Below are 6,097 nucleotides of genomic sequence, written 5' to 3' on the forward strand. Positions count from 1 at the left end.
TGGCTGAGCCCAGGCCCCGGCAAACAGGCTATTTTGAAAATCATGCAATTTAAGGGACATTCTGAGATTTGTCCTTGATGCAGGGGAGGACACGGCTGCACCAGGAATCGCACGGCGTGGGGCAGCCTCTCCCCAGGCACAGGCAGCGGACGCCTTCCCGGCCACGGCACAGACTGCCCCCGACGGGAGTCCAGTCCGGTTCCCCGCCGTCCCCATGGAGGCTTCTGCCCCAGGCTCTCTGGAGAAGGACCGGAGTAATGAGGACTCTGTTGGGGCCCTCGTCCTCCTCAGACAGGCTCGCTTGCGTAGTAGCACAAGTCACTTACACGCTGGAAGTTGCAGTAGTCAGCGGAGTGCGGCTCCCGTAAGCACGGACCGTGCTGTTCCTCGTGGGAGGCCGGCTCCGCTCACGGGGGTCCCTGCCACTCTGGTTCCTTCCGTCTTGTGTTTGCTGTTCACCTCGAGCCCACAGGCCGGGTCGCTCCTTTTTGGCTTCCCTCCCCGTCCTGGGCTCAGGCACCCGCCCCGCCTGGCCAACGTTCGCTGCGCCCCGGCAGCATCCCGCTCGCCCCGCGGCCTCTGCGCCGGGGCTCCAGCTTCAGCGTCCACAACACGGAGAGGGCAGAACCGGAAGCAAACGTGCATTCGCGGACACGCAGAGACTCCTTCCTAATAACCCGCCGGAGCCCGCTGCTCCCTGCCCTGCGGAAGGATCTCCCTGAGGCCTGAACTCGGCCCTATTCCCCGGCAAGGCCTTTAGTCAACGCCGCCCCCCCCCCAACCCTTGTTAAAGCACAGCCGCCAGCCTGGGTGGTTCAGCCACAGGACACTTTGGGGTGACTATTTTTCCCAAGTCTGGGGGCTGGGGTATTAGTCCCCACAGCCCACAGAGGAAAGGCCACTCTGCACCCCCGAGCCTGCAGGGGGAACCCGTCGTGCCTGTTGAGGTGCGGAGTCGACATCAGAAAACGAGGGGTCCGTGCAGCTTTGTGTAACGCAGTTTAGCTGAGACACGCCGGAGCCGCGGACGGAGGACTTGTCCTCGCTGATACAGGAGAGGGCATCTGGGCTAAGCCCCGATGACCCCTCTGCTCGTAGCTGGCTGTGCGGCACACGGGCTCGTGTTCTCAGGGCAATGTGACTCGGCTCTCCGTGAGTTCTCCTATTCAAACCCGAAAAAAGATTGGGGAGGGGGCAGCGCCCAGAACATCTGAAATGCGAGCTTGTGACGGGCGCCGGAGGGCCGGGTGCAGGAGCAGAGCCCTTCCGCGGTAATGCGCCTGCGAGCTCCCCCTCCCAGTCAGAAATCAGAACCCCCTCTCCAGCTGCCTAATGAGACCCAGTGAAACAAATTCCTAGAAAAAATGAACTGGAGCAGCTCAAGTCCTAATGCCTGTTGGGTTGGACAGACATCTGCCAGTTGCTGTAGGGGGTGTAAATGCTTCCTCGGGTCTCTGTGGGGAACTTCCACAGTTGGTGGCCGGCAGTGGCCCCGCGCTGATTGCACCTGGAGCGGGAGAGAGCCCAGCCGAGCAGGTGGCCGTGTGCTAGGTGCTGGCCGGGGTGCTGGGGTCTGGCGTGCTGCGGGGCGCGTGGCTTGGAGGCTGTGGGTGCAGTGCACGGGGGATGCTGTGAATTCCTCATGGAGTGTCACGAGGAATGTCCCCAAGAAGCCACAGAGGCCTGACTCCTGGGACACCCCTGGGCCTGCCAGGCTGGGAGGTGCAGGCAGCCGAGCTGGCAGGTGTGTCTCTCCAACCAGGGCCAAGACCACATGAAAACAAGGGCCCTTTGCTCAAAACCCAGGGAAAGGTGCTGTTCAAGGTACTGAAACAGTCCGTCCTTCTGCTCTAGGAGGTGGGATCGTGGGGACACGTGGGGAGCGGCTGGGCTCCGGTCCCCCAGCGCCTGCTCTGCTGTCCCACCAGACTTGTTAGAAACCACAACGCGGAGGTCACATGACTCAGACCGTCAGCACCGCAACTGCAGAGCACGGAACCCCTGGCACGGGCTTCCGAGGAGCAGAGCCCGTGTGGCTGGAGGGTCGCGTGCCAGGACGCTGCCCCACGGACGCTCCACCCAGACAGAACGGAGGCTGAGGGGGCTGGGCTGGCCCTAGCCTTGCCTCTGACTGCGGCGGCTGCTGTCCGGGGGCAGGGGCTGCAGGAAGGCGGGGTGTGCTCCCTCGGTCTCCCCTTCCCTGGGGGTCCTGCCTTGATGCACGCGGCAAGTTCAGGTGCTACTCCATGAGCTTCCTTTCCGGCATGTTCTACATCCTCCTCCCGCCGACGGTTAGTCCCCAGGCTCTGAGCTGGTCCTGCAAAGCCTCCGGACAGTCAACCCCCTCCCTGACTGTTCACCAGCCAGCGTGGGGTCACGGCCACCGAAGGTGGGTCCTTTGTGTGTCTGGGGCTGCCGGCCCTGTTCCCGTCCCTGGGCCTGTCCCCCTGCAGCGGGGAGCTGCTGGCCAACGCAGAGACACTTCACCGAGTCCTTGCGAGAGCAGAGGTCTGGGCGCCGCGGGAGCCTTCCCAGGAACATGGTCCCGATGAAGGAGCCGGGCTCCGTCAGGCTCCGGACACCACGGAGGAGCCGCACGCGTCACAAACGTGAATCCCAACTAACCGAAACGGGTGAGCCCCCGTCCCAGCCGACACAGCCCCAGGACCGGGCAGGAACATCCCTTCACACCCAGACCCCGGGAGTGCGTGAGTCCCTGTCGGAGAGCCCTGTCCCTGCTGAGCCGCTGCAGGCCCCGCCGTGGGCAGAAGGGCCGCGTCCTGCCCCTGAGGAGGCGGGCAGGGACGGGGCTGGTGGGCTCGGTCGTCCTGGCAGGCAGGGGCGGGGCTGGGCAGCACCTCGGCTTGTTAACGCCCCAGACGGCCCTGCCTCGGTTTGAGGTTCTGATCTGAGGCCTGAATCAGACACTCTGTGAGGTGTCAGAGCTCGTACGACCGGCCCTGAGGGCATTTCAGGTGGATGGGCCCCGAGTGCAGGCACAGAGAGGTTGCCTGTGCTCACGACCTGAAGCGGGTCAGGGTCTCGGGCTGTGGCGTCCACACGGCTCCCTGATCGGCTTCGAGTCCAGCACAAGGAGCGGCTTGTGCACCGGCCCGAGAGCTTCCTTAGTGTGTTTTCAGACGGAGGTGAGAGTCACGTAACACCACAAAGTGTCCTTCAGTGGCTTTCAGTGCTCAGGTGATGTGCGACCACAGCTCTCAAGTCTCAGAGCTCGTCACCCCCCTGGGCTCCAGTGGTCACACCCCAGCTTCCTCCCCCAAGACCTTCACATTTCAAATGAAGGTTTCCTAATGGATTGGCTCCAGGGCCCCTTTTAGCCCCAAACTGCTGGAGCTCAGTGTCTGCAAACCAGCACTTCCTGTATCCACCCGCTGATCCATCCACTCGTTAAACAAACATTAGGAAGAAACCGGTGGGCCAGAAAGTGTGGTTTCCCGTCACACTGTCCCGCTCCTCTGAGAAGCCTCACCGGGGACCGTGGTCGGGGTCTGCTGACCCCGGAAGACCTCCCCGAGCCGTCGCTGTCCCCAGATCCGAGTCCCACATAGGCCACGAACAGCTCTGGTTTCTCCCTCCCACACCCACCAGCCTTCGCCGTGGCTTCATTCCCCCACGGCCACACCAGCCCCGGCACCAAAGCGTCCATCGAGGCTTCTGCGCACACGGGTGGGAAGGGCACGCGCACGGAGGCTGCACTTCCCACCGACTTCCTGGGAGCCGGATGCCCCGAGTCGCACAGCACTGTTTGCCGGCACGTTCCAGAGCGGTGCGCACCGACCCGTGAGGACTAAGACCTCGGCGTGCGCCTTGCCTGCAGGGAGAGCCACCCGGCTCGGCAGCATCCCCGGACGTCTCGGGTGGAGACGCTGGCCGAGAATGGAAAGCGGCTCTGTCCAGACCAGCTCCGTGAAGCCAGAACTCCTCCATCCCTCCTGCGCCCGCACCCACGGCCGGCGGTTTCCAGCCCATCGGAAGGGTCTTCACGAGTTCCGCACACGGGAACCGCGAGGAAGGGCGAGTGGGCAGGAACAGCGCCGTGCGAGCCCACACCCAGCCTCTCGGTGCACGCGCGCGTCCGTGTGCAGCCCCCACCCCTCCCAGGCCGAGGCCCCAACACAGCGGTCCTAAACCTGCTTCCCCCTCTTCTCACCAGATTTTCTTTACCGGTGATCTCCCGGGAGCGCCAGACGGCTCACAGTCAGCGCTGGGACCCGCCGCCACCAGGATTAAACACGGGTCGGCTTAGACTCCCGTTTCATTATTCTGAGTCGGACTAAGCAAACGGCCTAAGACAGGCAGATCATTCTGCCCAAAACATGCCCTGATGCCTGAGAACAGATGTGACGGACCCCGTGTGGGTTTGCACCAATGGCACCACACAGGGGGCTGCGGACACACGAGAAGCAGGAAGCCTGTTGGAAAGGGCCAGGGAGACTGTTTCCTCCGTAAGCTCGGACCCCACAGACAAGTGCATCCTCTCTGACCTGAGAGCTGGTGCTGGGCCCTGGGAGCCCCCGCAGCCCTCACAGACAGGTCACAAATCATAAATTGTGTGGCCTTGGGGCCAGTATCCAGGGCAAGAAATAGAGTATTACCAGCGCCCCAGAAATAGTCCCGGGCCCCCGCCCTTACACGTCTGCTTTATTCTGAGCACACGGGTTTGCATGGAGCCCGGCGAGTCTTTGCGGGCGTCTGCGGGGCACAAGGGCTGCTCCCGGCACCGTCGTCCTCTCCACAGCGGTGCCCGGCTCCGGCCCCGGCCCGACGCGCAGACCGTCTTCCAGGCTCCCGCAGTCTGGCTCTCTGGGTCAGCGCGGCTGGGCTGCCCCCGCAGGCGGCCAGACACTAATGCAGGCGTCGCTGGGAGGCCCCGGTGGGTGCGTGAACGCCTTCCCGCGGTGGACGCCACGTCCTGATGAGCGGGGTGGGGGGGGGCACCATCCCCCGAAGGTCTTCGGAGCACAACTGAGGTTTCCCTGGAGAACGAGACATCCTGCCCCTGAATCAGTGTCAGCTCCTGCCCAGGAGTGTGTGTGTGTGTGTGTGTGTGTGTGCGCGCGCGCGCGCGTGTGAGCATACGAGTCTGTATGTCTGTAAGTGTGTGTGCGTGCAGGTCTGTGTGTAGGGGTGTGTGTGCATGCGTGTGCATGGGTGTGTATGTGCACGTGCGCGTGTGAGCACACGTCTGTGTGTCTGTGTAAGTGTGTACCTGCGTGTGTGTGTGTGTGTCTGTGTGTACGTGGTGTGTGTGTGTGGTACGCGTGTGTGTCCCCATCCGTGTTTCCCCCACTGCTTGTTTCTGGGGGAACCTGACGTAGAGAGTCTCCCTGTATCATCCACGTGTCTGGCCATGAACGTGTCGTACTTTTAGACTCAGGAGCACTAAAGCTGACTGGGACAGTACAGGCTTGTAGCAGAGAGCGGAGACACCCGCTCGGCAGGCTGGCGTCGCCCGGGACGGCTGTGTTTGGAGTCCGTGTTTCCGAGACGCGTCCGGAGCCCAGCCCCCGCCGCCCCTCCGTGACCTGGGATGTCACCAGCTCTACAAGCTGTCCTTTGGAGCCCCTTGTCCTTGAAGCCAAGCCCCGTGAAGCCAGCTCCGGGGAGCCGGGTGGCAGGATCGCAGACCCGACGGGTGGGCTGGTGCCGTCCATTCGTTCACACATTCCCTCAACACACAGCGACAAGCAGGGTGAGCCCGAGCCGTGCACCCACCGGGCTGCACCCGGGAGCGGGGGACCACAGACCGCAAGCAGCAAGCAAGCAAGCCGCGCTGCGGAGGGAGGCCGGCCTCCAGCAGAAACTGGCCGCGCTGAGGGCACCGCAGAGGGCACGGCGTTATCCGAGGGCAGGCGGCCTCCCGTGAGGGAGAGTTGAGCAGAGAATCCAGTGTCGTGATGGGCCGACCCAGAGCGGGCCCCCAGCAGGTACCCGGGATCGGGTTTCTCCAGACACGCCGGGCCGGGGAGGGGGCCAGAGGCATGCAGGGGTCGGAGGGGGGAGTGTGAGGCCCGAGACAGCGCACAGGCTTCAGAGCGGGTGCGGCGGGCCGCTGGGCATGAAGCCCTGATGGAGG

The sequence above is a fragment of the Mustela erminea genome, chromosome 1 (genome assembly GCF_009829155.1).
Source record: "Mustela erminea isolate mMusErm1 chromosome 1, mMusErm1.Pri, whole genome shotgun sequence".
NCBI classification, from domain to species: domain Eukaryota; kingdom Metazoa; phylum Chordata; class Mammalia; order Carnivora; family Mustelidae; genus Mustela; species Mustela erminea.